Below are 20,000 nucleotides of genomic sequence, written 5' to 3'. Positions count from 1 at the left end.
TGTCCTGGGTTAGGTGGTGGTTTTGGTGGTGGACTACAGGTGCACCAGCACCTGTAGGGTGAGTTTAAAGGCCCTCTGGTCTTTTTTCCTTAGTTATTTAATTTATTTGTGTTTTTCCCCTGCTTGTCCTGTTTTGCATCTCTCCTCCCCTGTGTATCCTATAGTCCCCTCCTTAGCTCCTCCCATTGTCTTCAGTTGTGTGTTGTCTGCTAGCTGGGGTGGCTTTCTGGCTTGTCGGCCTGCTAGCTTTAGCTTGGCCTGCTAGCCTGCCCCTTAGGCGTGGCAGGCATTGTTTGACTGTTTTTTTTCTTTACCCCCATCCCCTTTGTATCCTTAGTTTTTTTCTGTTTCTTGTTATTTGTGTTGCCAACTGAGGGACCTTTTGCTGGCTAGCCTGCTAGCTGGTTAGCATAGCCTGGCCTGCTGGTGAGGCCTGCTAGCCTTCGTGTCCCTCAAGTTTGGGCAGGTGTTTGTTAGTCAGTGTGTCCTTTTTTCTCCCTTACCCCCCTTGTTCCCCTTTTACTTTAATTAATTTGTTTTGTTAGTCTTGTGCATTGTTAGTCTTACCCCCTAGTTTGTCTTCCCTTTTGGTTGGTGCGCCGTGTTTGTTTTTGTTGTAAGGCCTCTTGGCTGGTGGGCCTGCCAGCTGGTAGGCTTAGCCTGGCCTGCTGGCGGGGCCTGCTAGCTTTCTAGCCTTAGTTTGGTTGTGTGGTTTAATTTTTGTCTCTCCCTTTTGTGCCTCTCCCTCTTGTGGAAAATATAAAACAAAAAATTCCCCTCCTAGTGTTCCTTCCCATTGTTAATAAGATTAGTTTGGTGCTGTGCTAGATAGGTTGTTGTGTGTCCCGTGGTGCTGGTAGGCCCGGTTAGCTTAGTCTGGCCGAGCCTGCCAGCTTCCTCGGGTGTCTTACACCCCTTTCCTTCTTCCCAACCCCCACACCCAACCCCCTCTCCCCCCCCCCCCTTCCTTTCCCTCCCTTTTTTCCCTTCCCCTCCCCCCCTTTTTCACCGGTGTTGGGCTGTAAAGGGAGTGGGCCTCCATCATGTCAGCAGCACAGGTTGGCATGAGGAGGCACCATGCAGTGCGCCTCCTCTTAAAGGAGAAGGGAGGGAAAATAATGGAGTTATCCCGATTGGATTTCTCCAGAAAATTTCTCCAGAAAGAGCTCGGTTTCCATCCCGCGCAGGTAAACTGCATCTTAGCCCTTCCCTATGGGAAGGGCTTCGATGTCAGTTTTGCCAACGCCAGCTTCCTGCGGGAGTTCTGGGGGCAACTCCAGAACTCCCTGAACATCCAGGGGTCCCTCACAGCCATGTTTGAGGTGACCAAGCTGACGGATAATAGCATTAAAACCGTTATTATCCGTATGTACAATGAAACCGTACAGCCGGAGGACGTTGCAGTATGGCTGGGCAGGTACTGCAACGTGAAGGGGCCCTTGGTCCAGGTGAAGGATCCCGATGGGATCTGGACAGGGGCCTGGAGGGTGACTGTCCAGCAGAGGGAGGATCCTGGGGGCTATGGTGGGTTGAAAGCCATCCCATCCACCATAGTCCTCGGAGAGAATAGAGGCCATGTTCACTACCAGGACCAGCCCAAGCTGTGCCGTAAGTGTGGTGAACATGGCCACCTGGCAGAGGCCTGTAAAAAGGTCGTCTGCATGAAGTGCCGGGAGGTGGGCCACCGCTACGAGGAGTGCACGAACGGAAGGTCGTGCAACCTCTGTGGCGAGCGGTCCCACCTCATCCGCGGCTGCCCCTTCTCCTGGGCCAATAAGGTCAGGGCCGAAAGGAGGGAGAGGGAGACGGCGGCCGCGGACCGGACTTCTGAGCGCCAAGGGGAGGGAACGGCAGTTGCCGAGGAGGTGGTGGTGGAGCCGGTGGTGGTTGAGAATGTAGTGGTGGAGCCGGTGGTAGTGGAGGGCGCGGAAGGTGCAGTGGTGGAAAAAGTGGGAGGAGAGGACAACCCCCCCCCCCCCCCAATCCCCCTGCCCCAGATTAATGTGACCCCTGAAGGAGAAAGGGCCGAGAAAGACGGCCCCGGAGAGATCTTGAGTGAGAACTCCCCAAGTGGGTCAGACAGTATGGAGACTGTGTCGGAAAGAGATATGGGAGAGGGGGTGGAGATTCTGGAGGAACACCTCCCCCCACGAAAAAGAAATGCGGAGGAGCTCTCCGACCCCGAACAAGGCGATGAGAAAAAGGGCAAGGTGGAATGGGAGAGCTCCCAGGGGGAGGAAGAACCCAGAACCTTCCCCCCCAACTCCCCCAACACAATCTCCTTTTTAAGTCCGGTTTTAACCTCCTCTCCCTGCCATCCCCCGTTACCCCGGCGGGAGAGAGAGGAAGTACCAGAAAAATAACCTCCTTTCAACTGTTTAAATGCCTTTTCATTTAGCACTGTTTTTACTCACCTTTTTATGGCTTTTAACATCACCACTATAAATGTGAGAAGTATAAAAACAGAAATAAGAGCACAGTCGGTTTTATCCTTTTTAGAAAGGTTTAATTCAGATGTGTTTTTATTACAGGAGTGTGGTCTACCCTTTTTATCCTCTTATAGGAAATGGGAGGACAAGTGGCAGCATGGGCCCTCCATTTGGAGTGGCTCAAATTTTAATAAAAATGACGGTGTTGCCATTTTAATCAAGACCCCACATGTGGTGGTGAGGGGGAGCACGGTGGTGGTAGGTGGGCGCGCTCTTTTAGCCAATTGTACTTTTATGGGGAGGGATTTTAACATGCTAAATGTGTATGGTTTTAACGATAAACATGACCGGTGCGCACTTTTAGAAGACTTGCAGTCCCACATGCTAGGGAGGGATCCTCTAGTGGTGGGTGGGGATTTTAATTGTGTTTTAAATAGAGCAGACAGGAGAGGGGCGGGAGAGGATTTTAAGGTAGATAGGTCAAGTGTTTTATTGCAAGGGCTGTGCAGGGATTTTAAACTGACTGATTGTTTTAAAACCCTGCATCCAAGAGAGGAGGGCTTCACCTGGACCAGTGGTGACGGCACCAGAGCCTCTCGCATTGACTATCTGTTTACCCGGGACTGCCCCCCAACTGATGCTAGAATAACCCCTGCCTTTTTCTCAGATCACGTAATGCTGACGTGCACCCTTTCACTAACTTCGGGTGTGACTGTGGGAAGAGGGCCCTGGAAATTGAACTGTTCCCTTTTAGAAGATGATAGAGTAGTTAGCCAGTACAGGGAGCAGTTCAGCCAGTGGCAGACGCTACAGGACTTCTTTGACACACGAGCACAATGGTGGGAAATGGTGAAGGGTAGGACGAGGACTTTCTTTAGAGAGATAGGAAAGAAGAAAAGCAAAGAAAAAGATAGACGCATGGTGGGACTGCAAAAGCGACTGGAAAGATATTTTAACCTTGGCCAACAGGGCTTTGATTTTAACTATGAAATTAAAGAAGTAAAAAAGGAAATGGCACTTTTAGCTGAACAGAAAAGTAAGGGGGTTATTTTAAGAAGTAAGGAGAGGGAATTAGAAGAGGGGGAGAAGTGTACAAGGTACTTTTTTAAGAAAATAGTTAGTAAGGGTAGGACAATGACAGGTTTAAAAAATAAAGATGGGTTTTTAAAAACAGACACAGAGGGAATGAAAGAAGTAGTCGAGGATTTTTATGGGGAACTGTTTGGGGAAAAAGTTGTATGTGAGGAAACCATGGGGGACGTTTTAACATACATTGACAAGATTTTACCCAACACAGACGACCTGACAAAAGACTTGACGAGGACAGAAATTGACCAAGGACTGAAACATTTTAAGAGGGGTAAATCACCGGGGGAGGACGGCCTCCCTTTGGAGTTTTATCTGACCTTTTGGGATGTTTTAGCCGATGAACTTCTGACTGTTTTTACTGACTTTGAATACCTCGACAGACTACCTGACAGTTTTAGAGTGGGGATCGTGACTCTTTTATATAAGAAAAACGACAGGACGGACCTGAAGAACTGGAGACCGATAACCCTTTTAAATTTTGATTGTAAACTTTTTACCAAGGTTTTAACACTCAGAATGTCTTCTGTCTTAGGGGAGGTGATCCACCCGGATCAAACCTGTGCCATTCCCGGAAGGAAGATCACGGACAGCCTGATACTGATCCGAGATGCCATCTGTTATGCGAGAGACAGAAACATGCGGCTTGTAGTCCTAAATTTAGATTTTGAAAAAGCCTTTGATCGGGTCTCGCACCAGTACCTCTTTAAGGTACTGCAAAAAATGGGTTTCCCGGACAGGTTTTTAGCTTGGGTGGGACTGCTGTACGGGGATATCACCAGCAAAATCCTTGTAAATGGGCATCTGTCAAAAGCAGTGGGAGTACACTGCGGCGTCCGTCAGGGCTGTCCTTTATCTCCCCTTCTGTTTGTGGCCGGCATTGAACCACTGGCACAGGTCTTGAGAAGGGACCAACGGATCAGTGGGGTGGGTATCCCGGGGAGTGGGGGGATGACCGCCAAGTGCGTTTTTTACATGGACGACGTCAATATTTTATGCACCGACCTTTTATCCGTCGACAGGACCCTGGACAGGACTGACTGGTACGGACGAGCCTCTGGGGCGAGACTGAACAGAGACAAGACAGAGGCCCAATTTTTCGGACCGTGGGCAGACCCAGACTTGACCAGACTACCACTGACTGTGAAAACGACGGACATAAGGGTACTCGGGGTAAAGTTTGACAGGGAGGGAGGAGGGAGAGGTAATTGGAGTGGGATCCTGGGGACAGTAAGACAGAGACTGGGATTTTGGGGACTACGACAGCTGACTTTTGAGGGCAAGGTTTTAATCATTAAAGCAGTGATTTTACCTGTGCTTTTATTAATCAGTTCTGTTTTTATCCCCCCTAGGAGAACTCTTTTAGCCCTGGAGCGGATGCTGTTTTACTTCTTGTGGGGGAGCAAGTGGGAGAGGCTGAGGAGGGAGGTGGTCAAGAGGCCCAGGTCCAAGGGGGGGAAAGGCTTGCCTGACCTCTACTTGTTCCTGGGCAGCCGCTACACAGCGTTACATCTTACTCTTGCCACCTCCCCGGCCACCAATAAGACCCAGGCCCTCGCAAGGTTCTGGCTGGGATCTTACCTCAGGTCTCTGAGGCTGATCCCAGTCGACCTGCGAGCCCCAGTCTCTTTCCTGCTTCCCACACACTACGCCCAGCTCCAGAAGTTTTTAAGACATTTTAAATTGGAAAAAGAAGCAGTCACAGTTTTAACTAAACATCGCTCTCTTCTCTCTCTTGTGCAGGATCGGGAACCAGTGTGTCCAGTGCGCGGGCTTGCTATAGGCGAGCCCACAACGGTTTGGCGTAATGTGGCCCATCCTGCTCTCCTGAATCAGCACCGGGACCTGTCCTGGATGGTCGCCCATGAGATCCTCCCGGTCAGGGCCGTCATGCACTCCCGGGGCATGGCGAGGACATCCGCGTGCCCCCGACCAGGCTGTGGCCAAGAGGAGTCGGTGAGGCACTTGCTCTGGGAGTGCAGAGCCGCCAGGGACCTGTGGAAGGAAGTAGGCCCCCTGATCTCCCCGTGTCTGCCAGCAGGGGAGGACCTAACGCCCCAGCTCGTGCTGTATGGGGTGGGCCGAAGGCCTATCCCACCAAAGGCCTTCACCAAGCTCTGGCCCACCCTCACGTGTCTGAAGGCAGCACTGTGGTCCTCCCGCAATCTGCTGGTAGCGAAACAGGTCAACACCACCCCCCAGGCAGTGGCCATGGTAGCCACAGAAGCCCTGGGGTGGTACAGAAGGAAGGGGGCCTCGACCCCAGGCGAAGGGTCCCCCACAACACCCAAGGTCCCTGCGGCCACGGCCTGACAGCGCTGCGGCGCCTAGGGCGATGCACCTAGGGGAGGTATCTCCTCTGGGCCCCGAAGGACGGGACGGTGATCGATTCGGAAGAGCAGGAGGAGGCAAGTTTGATAAGGACTCACCCCGCTCCTGTACAAGGGACCGAAGACAGCTTTTTAACAAGTGACTTTTTAAAAAAAAAAAAAAAAAAAAAATCTGTTCTTATCAGTTTAATATCTGATACGTCCCCCATCGGGGGACTACATATTAAATGGATTTTTCGAACAGGGAGTCGGAAATGGGGCTTGCTCCGTCCGCTCCACGCATCGACCCGGTATTGCAGTACCTCCGGGAATGGTGCAACACTTTTCTCCCATTGTCAAGGAAAAAGAAATACACCAAATCTATGTAAAACAGCTAGCAGAAGAAGAGAAGGAATGAAAAAAGAAGAATCATCCAAACTGAAACAAGTGCGAAGCCCCCTTCATGGGGGTCCCCCGTTTTCCCGCCATTTTACTTAAAAAAAAATAAAAAAAAAAAAAAAATAATAATAATACATTGGCCAGGAGTGTGTGTGTGTGTGTGTGTGTGTGTGTGTGTGTGTGTGTGTGTGTGTGTGTGTGTGTTTTTGAGCCCCCCCCAAAAAATACAATCACTTCACCAGGATTGTTTGTGTGTGTGTGTGTGTGTGTGTGTGTGTGTGTGTGTGTGTGTGTGTGTGTGTGTGTTTTTGAGCCCCCCCCCAAAAATACAATCACTTCACCAGGATTGTGTGTGTGTGTGTGTGTGTGTGTGTGTTTTTGAGCCCCCCCCAAAAAATACAATCACTTCACCAGGATTGTGTGTGTGTGTGTGTGTGTGTGTGTGTGTTTTTGAGCCCCCCCCAAAAATACAATCACTTCACCAGGATTGTCTGTCTGTCTGTCTGTCTGTCTGTCTGTCTGTCTGTCTGTCTGTCTGTCTGTCTGTGACTTTTTACCCACAGCCCTCGAAAACTTGGAAGAGTGGGTTCGGGGACCACCCGCGGGGACCCGGCCTAGAGTGCACCGTGTGTGTCTCGGGCCCCGACCTCTGACTTCCATACGACTCTGGTTTCTCTTCATTACGCACAAGCCTTTCGCCTTTTACTAAAGACTTCCGTGGAGAGGAACACTTACGAGTTCAACGTATTTTTGGAAGGGCTTTGCTTCTGGCAGAGCCCGGTATCTTGTTTCAAGAGAAATTGACAGAGATGACGCCGAGACTTTTTGCTCAGGCGTTTGACTTGAAGCCGGCTGACCGACCGGCGTATTTTTTCCACTCAAAGTAGTCGCTCGGGCAATTGAGTTCAAGCCCGACGATGACTGGTGTATTTGCCGGGCATTGAACAAATAGTCGCACTAGGATTAAAGAGCTAGTGACCTAACGACGCATTAGCGACTTTTTAAAAAAAACACACCCGCCTGTCACCAGGGAAGCGTTGGGTGAGGAGGAGCCAACTTTTGCCAAACCGATGAGGTCTGCCGAGGCCCCCGGGGGCCCGGCGGGTGCAGGGGTCAATTTGTGGGTTATCGCTTCTCGGCCTTTTGGCTAAGATCAAGTGTAGTTACCTTGTCAGTGCTGCACTTGATCAGAGAAGCGATCGTAGGCCGGAGGGCGCCCGGGAAATTGTGCTATTTATTTTTGTCAAATCATTATTTATTGTCATTATTGTTGTTTTTTTTTGTCTCACCCTTGTTTATTCTTTGTCCTGGGTTAGGTGGTGGTTTTGGTGGTGGACTACAGGTGCACCAGCACCTGTAGGGTGAGTTTAAAGGCCCTCTGGTCTTTTTTCCTTAGTTATTTAATTTATTTGTGTTTTTCCCCTGCTTGTCCTGTTTTGCATCTCTCCTCCCCTGTGTATCCTATAGTCCCCTCCTTAGCTCCTCCCATTGTCTTCAGTTGTGTGTTGTCTGCTAGCTGGGGTGGCTTTCTGGCTTGTCGGCCTGCTAGCTTTAGCTTGGCCTGCTAGCCTGCCCCTTAGGCGTGGCAGGCATTGTTTGACTGTTTTTTTTCTTTACCCCCATCCCCTTTGTATCCTTAGTTTTTTTCTGTTTCTTGTTATTTGTGTTGCCAACTGAGGGACCTTTTGCTGGCTAGCCTGCTAGCTGGTTAGCATAGCCTGGCCTGCTGGTGAGGCCTGCTAGCCTTCGTGTCCCTCAAGTTTGGGCAGGTGTTTGTTAGTCAGTGTGTCCTTTTTTCTCCCTTACCCCCCTTGTTCCCCTTTTACTTTAATTAATTTGTTTTGTTAGTCTTGTGCATTGTTAGTCTTACCCCCTAGTTTGTCTTCCCTTTTGGTTGGTGCGCCGTGTTTGTTTTTGTTGTAAGGCCTCTTGGCTGGTGGGCCTGCCAGCTGGTAGGCTTAGCCTGGCCTGCTGGCGGGGCCTGCTAGCTTTCTAGCCTTAGTTTGGTTGTGTGGTTTAATTTTTGTCTCTCCCTTTTGTGCCTCTCCCTCTTGTGGAAAATATAAAACAAAAAATTCCCCTCCTAGTGTTCCTTCCCATTGTTAATAAGATTAGTTTGGTGCTGTGCTAGATAGGTTGTTGTGTGTCCCGTGGTGCTGGTAGGCCCGGTTAGCTTAGTCTGGCCGAGCCTGCCAGCTTCCTCGGGTGTCTTACACCCCTTTCCTTCTTCCCAACCCCCACACCCAACCCCCTCTCCCCCCCCCCCCTTCCTTTCCCTCCCTTTTTTCCCTTCCCCTCCCCCCCTTTTTCACCGGTGTTGGGCTGTAAAGGGAGTGGGCCTCCATCATGTCAGCAGCACAGGTTGGCATGAGGAGGCACCATGCAGTGCGCCTCCTCTTAAAGGAGAAGGGAGGGAAAATAATGGAGTTATCCCGATTGGATTTCTCCAGAAAATTCCTCCAGAAAGAGCTCGGTTTCCATCCCGCGCAGGTAAACTGCATCTTAGCCCTTCCCTATGGGAAGGGCTTCGATGTCAGTTTTGCCAACGCCAGCTTCCTGCGGGAGTTCTGGGGGCAACTCCAGAACTCCCTGAACATCCAGGGGTCCCTCACAGCCATGTTTGAGGTGACCAAGCTGACGGATAATAGCATTAAAACCGTTATTATCCGTATGTACAATGAAACCGTACAGCCGGAGGACGTTGCAGTATGGCTGGGCAGGTACTGCAACGTGAAGGGGCCCTTGGTCCAGGTGAAGGATCCCGATGGGATCTGGACAGGGGCCTGGAGGGTGACTGTCCAGCAGAGGGAGGATCCTGGGGGCTATGGTGGGTTGAAAGCCATCCCATCCACCATAGTCCTCGGAGAGAATAGAGGCCATGTTCACTACCAGGACCAGCCCAAGCTGTGCCGTAAGTGTGGTGAACATGGCCACCTGGCAGAGGCCTGTAAAAAGGTCGTCTGCATGAAGTGCCGGGAGGTGGGCCACCGCTACGAGGAGTGCACGAACGGAAGGTCGTGCAACCTCTGTGGCGAGCGGTCCCACCTCATCCGCGGCTGCCCCTTCTCCTGGGCCAATAAGGTCAGGGCCGAAAGGAGGGAGAGGGAGACGGCGGCCGCGGACCGGACTTCTGAGCGCCAAGGGGAGGGAACGGCAGTTGCCGAGGAGGTGGTGGTGGAGCCGGTGGTGGTTGAGAATGTAGTGGTGGAGCCGGTGGTAGTGGAGGGCGCGGAAGGTGCAGTGGTGGAAAAAGTGGGAGGAGAGGACAACCCCCCCCCCCCCCCAATCCCCCTGCCCCAGATTAATGTGACCCCTGAAGGAGAAAGGGCCGAGAAAGACGGCCCCGGAGAGATCTTGAGTGAGAACTCCCCAAGTGGGTCAGACAGTATGGAGACTGTGTCGGAAAGAGATATGGGAGAGGGGGTGGAGATTCTGGAGGAACACCTCCCCCCACGAAAAAGAAATGCGGAGGAGCTCTCCGACCCCGAACAAGGCGATGAGAAAAAGGGCAAGGTGGAATGGGAGAGCTCCCAGGGGGAGGAAGAACCCAGAACCTTCCCCCCCAACTCCCCCAACACAATCTCCTTTTTAAGTCCGGTTTTAACCTCCTCTCCCTGCCATCCCCCGTTACCCCGGCGGGAGAGAGAGGAAGTACCAGAAAAATAACCTCCTTTCAACTGTTTAAATGCCTTTTCATTTAGCACTGTTTTTACTCACCTTTTTATGGCTTTTAACATCACCACTATAAATGTGAGAAGTATAAAAACAGAAATAAGAGCACAGTCGGTTTTATCCTTTTTAGAAAGGTTTAATTCAGATGTGTTTTTATTACAGGAGTGTGGTCTACCCTTTTTATCCTCTTATAGGAAATGGGAGGACAAGTGGCAGCATGGGCCCTCCATTTGGAGTGGCTCAAATTTTAATAAAAATGACGGTGTTGCCATTTTAATCAAGACCCCACATGTGGTGGTGAGGGGGAGCACGGTGGTGGTAGGTGGGCGCGCTCTTTTAGCCAATTGTACTTTTATGGGGAGGGATTTTAACATGCTAAATGTGTATGGTTTTAACGATAAACATGACCGGTGCGCACTTTTAGAAGACTTGCAGTCCCACATGCTAGGGAGGGATCCTCTAGTGGTGGGTGGGGATTTTAATTGTGTTTTAAATAGAGCAGACAGGAGAGGGGCGGGAGAGGATTTTAAGGTAGATAGGTCAAGTGTTTTATTGCAAGGGCTGTGCAGGGATTTTAAACTGACTGATTGTTTTAAAACCCTGCATCCAAGAGAGGAGGGCTTCACCTGGACCAGTGGTGACGGCACCAGAGCCTCTCGCATTGACTATCTGTTTACCCGGGACTGCCCCCCAACTGATGCTAGAATAACCCCTGCCTTTTTCTCAGATCACGTAATGCTGACGTGCACCCTTTCACTAACTTCGGGTGTGACTGTGGGAAGAGGGCCCTGGAAATTGAACTGTTCCCTTTTAGAAGATGATAGAGTAGTTAGCCAGTACAGGGAGCAGTTCAGCCAGTGGCAGACGCTACAGGACTTCTTTGACACACGAGCACAATGGTGGGAAATGGTGAAGGGTAGGACGAGGACTTTCTTTAGAGAGATAGGAAAGAAGAAAAGCAAAGAAAAAGATAGACGCATGGTGGGACTGCAAAAGCGACTGGAAAGATATTTTAACCTTGGCCAACAGGGCTTTGATTTTAACTATGAAATTAAAGAAGTAAAAAAGGAAATGGCACTTTTAGCTGAACAGAAAAGTAAGGGGGTTATTTTAAGAAGTAAGGAGAGGGAATTAGAAGAGGGGGAGAAGTGTACAAGGTACTTTTTTAAGAAAATAGTTAGTAAGGGTAGGACAATGACAGGTTTAAAAAATAAAGATGGGTTTTTAAAAACAGACACAGAGGGAATGAAAGAAGTAGTCGAGGATTTTTATGGGGAACTGTTTGGGGAAAAAGTTGTATGTGAGGAAACCATGGGGGACGTTTTAACATACATTGACAAGATTTTACCCAACACAGACGACCTGACAAAAGACTTGACGAGGACAGAAATTGACCAAGGACTGAAACATTTTAAGAGGGGTAAATCACCGGGGGAGGACGGCCTCCCTTTGGAGTTTTATCTGACCTTTTGGGATGTTTTAGCCGATGAACTTCTGACTGTTTTTACTGACTTTGAATACCTCGACAGACTACCTGACAGTTTTAGAGTGGGGATCGTGACTCTTTTATATAAGAAAAACGACAGGACGGACCTGAAGAACTGGAGACCGATAACCCTTTTAAATTTTGATTGTAAACTTTTTACCAAGGTTTTAACACTCAGAATGTCTTCTGTCTTAGGGGAGGTGATCCACCCGGATCAAACCTGTGCCATTCCCGGAAGGAAGATCACGGACAGCCTGATACTGATCCGAGATGCCATCTGTTATGAGAGAGACAGAAACATGCGGCTTGTAGTCCTAAATTTAGATTTTGAAAAAGCCTTTGATCGGGTCTCGCACCAGTACCTCTTTAAGGTACTGCAAAAAATGGGTTTCCCGGACAGGTTTTTAGCTTGGGTGGGACTGCTGTACGGGGATATCACCAGCAAAATCCTTGTAAATGGGCATCTGTCAAAAGCAGTGGGAGTACACTGCGGCGTCCGTCAGGGCTGTCCTTTATCTCCCCTTCTGTTTGTGGCCGGCATTGAACCACTGGCACAGGTCTTGAGAAGGGACCAACGGATCAGTGGGGTGGGTATCCCGGGGAGTGGGGGGATGACCGCCAAGTGCGTTTTTTACATGGACGACGTCAATATTTTATGCACCGACCTTTTATCCGTCGACAGGACCCTGGACAGGACTGACTGGTACGGACGAGCCTCTGGGGCGAGACTGAACAGAGACAAGACAGAGGCCCAATTTTTCGGACCGTGGGCAGACCCAGACTTGACCAGACTACCACTGACTGTGAAAACGACGGACATAAGGGTACTCGGGGTAAAGTTTGACAGGGAGGGAGGAGGGAGAGGTAATTGGAGTGGGATCCTGGGGACAGTAAGACAGAGACTGGGATTTTGGGGACTACGACAGCTGACTTTTGAGGGCAAGGTTTTAATCATTAAAGCAGTGATTTTACCTGTGCTTTTATTAATCAGTTCTGTTTTTATCCCCCCTAGGAGAACTCTTTTAGCCCTGGAGCGGATGCTGTTTTACTTCTTGTGGGGGAGCAAGTGGGAGAGGCTGAGGAGGGAGGTGGTCAAGAGGCCCAGGTCCAAGGGGGGGAAAGGCTTGCCTGACCTCTACTTGTTCCTGGGCAGCCGCTACACAGCGTTACATCTTACTCTTGCCACCTCCCCGGCCACCAAAAAGACCCAGGCCCTCGCAAGGTTCTGGCTGGGATCTTACCTCAGGTCTCTGAGGCTGATCCCAGTCGACCTGCGAGCCCCAGTCTCTTTCCTGCTTCCCACACACTACGCCCAGCTCCAGAAGTTTTTAAGACATTTTAAATTGGAAAAAGAAGCAGTCACAGTTTTAACTAAACATCGCTCTCTTCTCTCTCTTGTGCAGGATCGGGAACCAGTGTGTCCAGTGCGCGGGCTTGCTATAGGCGAGCCCACAACGGTTTGGCGTAATGTGGCCCATCCTGCTCTCCTGAATCAGCACCGGGACCTGTCCTGGATGGTCGCCCATGAGATCCTCCCGGTCAGGGCCGTCATGCACTCCCGGGGCATGGCGAGGACATCCGCGTGCCCCCGACCAGGCTGTGGCCAAGAGGAGTCGGTGAGGCACTTGCTCTGGGAGTGCAGAGCCGCCAGGGACCTGTGGAAGGAAGTAGGCCCCCTGATCTCCCCGTGTCTGCCAGCAGGGGAGGACCTAACGCCCCAGCTCGTGCTGTATGGGGTGGGCCGAAGGCCTATCCCACCAAAGGCCTTCACCAAGCTCTGGCCCACCCTCACGTGTCTGAAGGCAGCACTGTGGTCCTCCCGCAATCTGCTGGTAGCGAAACAGGTCAACACCACCCCCCAGGCAGTGGCCATGGTAGCCACAGAAGCCCTGGGGTGGTACAGAAGGAAGGGGGCCTCGACCCCAGGCGAAGGGTCCCCCACAACACCCAAGGTCCCTGCGGCCACGGCCTGACAGCGCTGCGGCGCCTAGGGCGATGCACCTAGGGGAGGTATCTCCTCTGGGCCCCGAAGGACGGGACGGTGATCGATTCGGAAGAGCAGGAGGAGGCAAGTTTGATAAGGACTCACCCCGCTCCTGTACAAGGGACCGAAGACAGCTTTTTAACAAGTGACTTTTAAAAAAAAAAAAAAAAAAAAAAATCTGTTCTTATCAGTTTAATATCTGATACGTCCCCCATCGGGGGACTACATATTAAATGGATTTTTCGAACAGGGAGTCGGAAATGGGGCTTGCTCCGTCCGCTCCACGCATCGACCCGGTATTGCAGTACCTCCGGGAATGGTGCAACACTTTTCTCCCATTGTCAAGGAAAAAGAAATACACCAAATCTATGTAAAACAGCTAGCAGAAGAAGAGAAGGAATGAAAAAAGAAGAATCATCCAAACTGAAACAAGTGCGAAGCCCCCTTCATGGGGGTCCCCCGTTTTCCCGCCATTTTACTTAAAAAATAAAAAAAAAATAATAATAATACATTGGCCAGGAGTGTGTGTGTGTGTGTGTGTGTGTGTGTGTGTGTGTGTGTGTGTGTGTGTGTGTGTTTTTGAGCCCCCCCCAAAAAATACAATCACTTCACCAGGATTGTTTGTGTGTGTGTGTGTGTGTGTGTGTGTGTGTGTGTGTGTGTGTGTGTGTGTGTTTTTGAGCCCCCCCCCAAAAATACAATCACTTCACCAGGATTGTGTGTGTGTGTGTGTGTGTGTGTGTGTTTTTGAGCCCCCCCCAAAAAATACAATCACTTCACCAGGATTGTGTGTGTGTGTGTGTGTGTGTGTGTGTGTTTTTGAGCCCCCCCAAAAAATACAATCACTTCACCAGGATTGTCTGTCTGTCTGTCTGTCTGTCTGTCTGTCTGTCTGTCTGTCTGTCTGTCTGTGACTTTTTACCCACAGCCCTCGAAAACTTGGAAGAGTGGGTTCGGGGACCACCCGCGGGGACCCGGCCTAGAGTGCACCGTGTGTGTCTCGGGCCCCGACCTCTGACTTCCATACGACTCTGGTTTCTCTTCATTACGCACAAGCCTTTCGCCTTTTACTAAAGACTTCCGTGGAGAGGAACACTTACGAGTTCAACGTATTTTTGGAAGGGCTTTGCTTCTGGCAGAGCCCGGTATCTTGTTTCAAGAGAAATTGACAGAGATGACGCCGAGACTTTTTGCTCAGGCGTTTGACTTGAAGCCGGCTGACCGACCGGCGTATTTTTTCCACTCAAAGTAGTCGCTCGGGCAATTGAGTTCAAGCCCGACGATGACTGGTGTATTTGCCGGGCATTGAACAAATAGTCGCACTAGGATTAAAGAGCTAGTGACCTAACGACGCATTAGCGACTTTTTAAAAAAAACACACCCGCCTGTCACCAGGGAAGCGTTGGGTGAGGAGGAGCCAACTTTTGCCAAACCGATGAGGTCTGCCGAGGCCCCCGGGGGCCCGGCGGGTGCAGGGGTCAATTTGTGGGTTATCGCTTCTCGGCCTTTTGGCTAAGATCAAGTGTAGTTACCTTGTCAGTGCTGCACTTGATCAGAGAAGCGATCGTAGGCCGGAGGGCGCCCGGGAAATTGTGCTATTTATTTTTGTCAAATCATTATTTATTGTCATTATTGTTGTTTTTTTTTGTCTCACCCTTGTTTATTCTTTGTCCTGGGTTAGGTGGTGGTTTTGGTGGTGGACTACAGGTGCACCAGCACCTGTAGGGTGAGTTTAAAGGCCCTCTGGTCTTTTTTCCTTAGTTATTTAATTTATTTGTGTTTTTCCCCTGCTTGTCCTGTTTTGCATCTCTCCTCCCCTGTGTATCCTATAGTCCCCTCCTTAGCTCCTCCCATTGTCTTCAGTTGTGTGTTGTCTGCTAGCTGGGGTGGCTTTCTGGCTTGTCGGCCTGCTAGCTTTAGCTTGGCCTGCTAGCCTGCCCCTTAGGCGTGGCAGGCATTGTTTGACTGTTTTTTTTCTTTACCCCCATCCCCTTTGTATCCTTAGTTTTTTTCTGTTTCTTGTTATTTGTGTTGCCAACTGAGGGACCTTTTGCTGGCTAGCCTGCTAGCTGGTTAGCATAGCCTGGCCTGCTGGTGAGGCCTGCTAGCCTTCGTGTCCCTCAAGTTTGGGCAGGTGTTTGTTAGTCAGTGTGTCCTTTTTTCTCCCTTACCCCCCTTGTTCCCCTTTTACTTTAATTAATTTGTTTTGTTAGTCTTGTGCATTGTTAGTCTTACCCCCTAGTTTGTCTTCCCTTTTGGTTGGTGCGCCGTGTTTGTTTTTGTTGTAAGGCCTCTTGGCTGGTGGGCCTGCCAGCTGGTAGGCTTAGCCTGGCCTGCTGGCGGGGCCTGCTAGCTTTCTAGCCTTAGTTTGGTTGTGTGGTTTAATTTTTGTCTCTCCCTTTTGTGCCTCTCCCTCTTGTGGAAAATATAAAACAAAAAATTCCCCTCCTAGTGTTCCTTCCCATTGTTAATAAGATTAGTTTGGTGCTGTGCTAGATAGGTTGTTGTGTGTCCCGTGGTGCTGGTAGGCCCGGTTAGCTTAGTCTGGCCGAGCCTGCCAGCTTCCTCGGGTGTCTTACACCCCTTTCCTTCTTCCCAACCCCCACACCCAACCCCCTCTCCCCCCCCCCCCTTCCTTTCCCTCCCTTTTTTCCCTTCCCCTCCCCCCCTTTTTCACCGGTGTTGGGCTGTAAAGGGAGTGGGCCTCCATCATGTCAGCAGCACAGGTTGGCATGAGGAGGCACCATGCAGTGCGCCTCCTCTTAAAGGAGAAGGGAGGGAAAATAATGGAGTTATCCCGATTGGATTTCTCCAGAAAATTCCTCCAGAAAGAGCTCGGTTTCCATCCCGCGCAGGTAAACTGCATCTTAGCCCTTCCCTATGGGAAGGGCTTCGATGTCAGTTTTGCCAACGCCAGCTTCCTGCGGGAGTTCTGGGGGCAACTCCAGAACTCCCTGAACATCCAGGGGTCCCTCACAGCCATGTTTGAGGTGACCAAGCTGACGGATAATAGCATTAAAACCGTTATTATCCGTATGTACAATGAAACCGTACAGCCGGAGGACGTTGCAGTATGGCTGGGCAGGTACTGCAACGTGAAGGGGCCCTTGGTCCAGGTGAAGGATCCCGATGGGATCTGGACAGGGGCCTGGAGGGTGACTGTCCAGCAGAGGGAGGATCCTGGGGGCTATGGTGGGTTGAAAGCCATCCCATCCACCATAGTCCTCGGAGAGAATAGAGGCCATGTTCACTACCAGGACCAGCCCAAGCTGTGCCGTAAGTGTGGTGAACATGGCCACCTGGCAGAGGCCTGTAAAAAGGTCGTCTGCATGAAGTGCCGGGAGGTGGGCCACCGCTACGAGGAGTGCACGAACGGAAGGTCGTGCAACCTCTGTGGCGAGCGGTCCCACCTCATCCGCGGCTGCCCCTTCTCCTGGGCCAATAAGGTCAGGGCCGAAAGGAGGGAGAGGGAGACGGCGGCCGCGGACCGGACTTCTGAGCGCCAAGGGGAGGGAACGGCAGTTGCCGAGGAGGTGGTGGTGGAGCCGGTGGTGGTTGAGAATGTAGTGGTGGAGCCGGTGGTAGTGGAGGGCGCGGAAGGTGCAGTGGTGGAAAAAGTGGGAGGAGAGGACAACCCCCCCCCCCCCCCAATCCCCCTGCCCCAGATTAATGTGACCCCTGAAGGAGAAAGGGCCGAGAAAGACGGCCCCGGAGAGATCTTGAGTGAGAACTCCCCAAGTGGGTCAGACAGTATGGAGACTGTGTCGGAAAGAGATATGGGAGAGGGGGTGGAGATTCTGGAGGAACACCTCCCCCCACGAAAAAGAAATGCGGAGGAGCTCTCCGACCCCGAACAAGGCGATGAGAAAAAGGGCAAGGTGGAATGGGAGAGCTCCCAGGGGGAGGAAGAACCCAGAACCTTCCCCCCCAACTCCCCCAACACAATCTCCTTTTTAAGTCCGGTTTTAACCTCCTCTCCCTGCCATCCCCCGTTACCCCGGCGGGAGAGAGAGGAAGTACCAGAAAAATAACCTCCTTTCAACTGTTTAAATGCCTTTTCATTTAGCACTGTTTTTACTCACCTTTTTATGGCTTTTAACATCACCACTATAAATGTGAGAAGTATAAAAACAGAAATAAGAGCACAGTCGGTTTTATCCTTTTTAGAAAGGTTTAATTCAGATGTGTTTTTATTACAGGAGTGTGGTCTACCCTTTTTATCCTCTTATAGGAAATGGGAGGACAAGTGGCAGCATGGGCCCTCCATTTGGAGTGGCTCAAATTTTAATAAAAATGACGGTGTTGCCATTTTAATCAAGACCCCACATGTGGTGGTGAGGGGGAGCACGGTGGTGGTAGGTGGGCGCGCTCTTTTAGCCAATTGTACTTTTATGGGGAGGGATTTTAACATGCTAAATGTGTATGGTTTTAACGATAAACATGACCGGTGCGCACTTTTAGAAGACTTGCAGTCCCACATGCTAGGGAGGGATCCTCTAGTGGTGGGTGGGGATTTTAATTGTGTTTTAAATAGAGCAGACAGGAGAGGGGCGGGAGAGGATTTTAAGGTAGATAGGTCAAGTGTTTTATTGCAAGGGCTGTGCAGGGATTTTAAACTGACTGATTGTTTTAAAACCCTGCATCCAAGAGAGGAGGGCTTCACCTGGACCAGTGGTGACGGCACCAGAGCCTCTCGCATTGACTATCTGTTTACCCGGGACTGCCCCCCAACTGATGCTAGAATAACCCCTGCCTTTTTCTCAGATCACGTAATGCTGACGTGCACCCTTTCACTAACTTCGGGTGTGACTGTGGGAAGAGGGCCCTGGAAATTGAACTGTTCCCTTTTAGAAGATGATAGAGTAGTTAGCCAGTACAGGGAGCAGTTCAGCCAGTGGCAGACGCTACAGGACTTCTTTGACACACGAGCACAATGGTGGGAAATGGTGAAGGGTAGGACGAGGACTTTCTTTAGAGAGATAGGAAAGAAGAAAAGCAAAGAAAAAGATAGACGCATGGTGGGACTGCAAAAGCGACTGGAAAGATATTTTAACCTTGGCCAACAGGGCTTTGATTTTAACTATGAAATTAAAGAAGTAAAAAAGGAAATGGCACTTTTAGCTGAACAGAAAAGTAAGGGGGTTATTTTAAGAAGTAAGGAGAGGGAATTAGAAGAGGGGGAGAAGTGTACAAGGTACTTTTTTAAGAAAATAGTTAGTAAGGGTAGGACAATGACAGGTTTAAAAAATAAAGATGGGTTTTTAAAAACAGACACAGAGGGAATGAAAGAAGTAGTCGAGGATTTTTATGGGGAACTGTTTGGGGAAAAAGTTGTATGTGAGGAAACCATGGGGGACGTTTTAACATACATTGACAAGATTTTACCCAACACAGACGACCTGACAAAAGACTTGACGAGGACAGAAATTGACCAAGGACTGAAACATTTTAAGAGGGGTAAATCACCGGGGGAGGACGGCCTCCCTTTGGAGTTTTATCTGACCTTTTGGGATGTTTTAGCCGATGAACTTCTGACTGTTTTTACTGACTTTGAATACCTCGACAGACTACCTGACAGTTTTAGAGTGGGGATCGTGACTCTTTTATATAAGAAAAACGACAGGACGGACCTGAAGAACTGGAGACCGATAACCCTTTTAAATTTTGATTGTAAACTTTTTACCAAGGTTTTAACACTCAGAATGTCTTCTGTCTTAGGGGAGGTGATCCACCCGGATCAAACCTGTGCCATTCCCGGAAGGAAGATCACGGACAGCCTGATACTGATCCGAGATGCCATCTGTTATGAGAGAGACAGAAACATGCGGCTTGTAGTCCTAAATTTAGATTTTGAAAAAGCCTTTGATCGGGTCTCGCACCAGTACCTCTTTAAGGTACTGCAAAAAATGGGTTTCCCGGACAGGTTTTTAGCTTGGGTGGGACTGCTGTACGGGGATATCACCAGCAAAATCCTTGTAAATGGGCATCTGTCAAAAGCAGTGGGAGTACACTGCGGCGTCCGTCAGGGCTGTCCTTTATCTCCCCTTCTGTTTGTGGCCGGCATTGAACCACTGGCACAGGTCTTGAGAAGGGACCAACGGATCAGTGGGGTGGGTATCCCGGGGAGTGGGGGGATGACCGCCAAGTGCGTTTTTTACATGGACGACGTCAATATTTTATGCACCGACCTTTTATCCGTCGACAGGACCCTGGACAGGACTGACTGGTACGGACGAGCCTCTGGGGCGAGACTGAACAGAGACAAGACAGAGGCCCAATTTTTCGGACCGTGGGCAGACCCAGACTTGACCAGACTACCACTGACTGTGAAAACGACGGACATAAGGGTACTCGGGGTAAAGTTTGACAGGGAGGGAGGAGGGAGAGGTAATTGGAGTGGGATCCTGGGGACAGTAAGACAGAGACTGGGATTTTGGGGACTACGACAGCTGACTTTTGAGGGCAAGGTTTTAATCATTAAAGCAGTGATTTTACCTGTGCTTTTATTAATCAGTTCTGTTTTTATCCCCCCTAGGAGAACTCTTTTAGCCCTGGAGCGGATGCTGTTTTACTTCTTGTGGGGGAGCAAGTGGGAGAGGCTGAGGAGGGAGGTGGTCAAGAGGCCCAGGTCCAAG

General features: G+C 50.3%; 4 non-coding genes across 4 annotated transcripts; all 4 read left to right on the top strand.

Annotated features, from left to right (window-relative positions):
- The first annotated feature begins 5,969 nt into the window (after window positions 1–5,969).
- LOC145858731 (U2 spliceosomal RNA) lies at window positions 5,970–6,169 on the top strand. Its single transcript, XR_014379207.1, has one exon. It is a non-coding gene; the product is annotated as a U2 spliceosomal RNA (small nuclear RNA).
- A 715-nt stretch (window positions 6,170–6,884) lies between these two features.
- LOC145858788 (U5 spliceosomal RNA) lies at window positions 6,885–7,001 on the top strand. Its single transcript, XR_014379267.1, has one exon. It is a non-coding gene; the product is annotated as a U5 spliceosomal RNA (small nuclear RNA).
- Window positions 7,002–13,495: 6,494 nt separating this feature from the next.
- LOC123736246 (U2 spliceosomal RNA) lies at window positions 13,496–13,695 on the top strand. The gene has a single exon (XR_014379209.1). It is a non-coding gene; the product is annotated as a U2 spliceosomal RNA (small nuclear RNA).
- Window positions 13,696–14,391: 696 nt separating this feature from the next.
- LOC145858787 (U5 spliceosomal RNA) lies at window positions 14,392–14,508 on the top strand. Its single transcript, XR_014379266.1, has one exon. It is a non-coding gene; the product is annotated as a U5 spliceosomal RNA (small nuclear RNA).
- The last annotated feature ends 5,492 nt before the right edge of the window (window positions 14,509–20,000 follow it).

Source organism: Salmo salar, chromosome 10, assembly GCF_965601325.2.
Source record: "Salmo salar chromosome 10, fSalSal1, whole genome shotgun sequence".
Classification (NCBI taxonomy): domain Eukaryota; kingdom Metazoa; phylum Chordata; class Actinopteri; order Salmoniformes; family Salmonidae; genus Salmo; species Salmo salar.
Note: the sequence above shows the minus strand (reverse complement) of the source record. Positions and strands in the feature narration are given on the sequence as shown.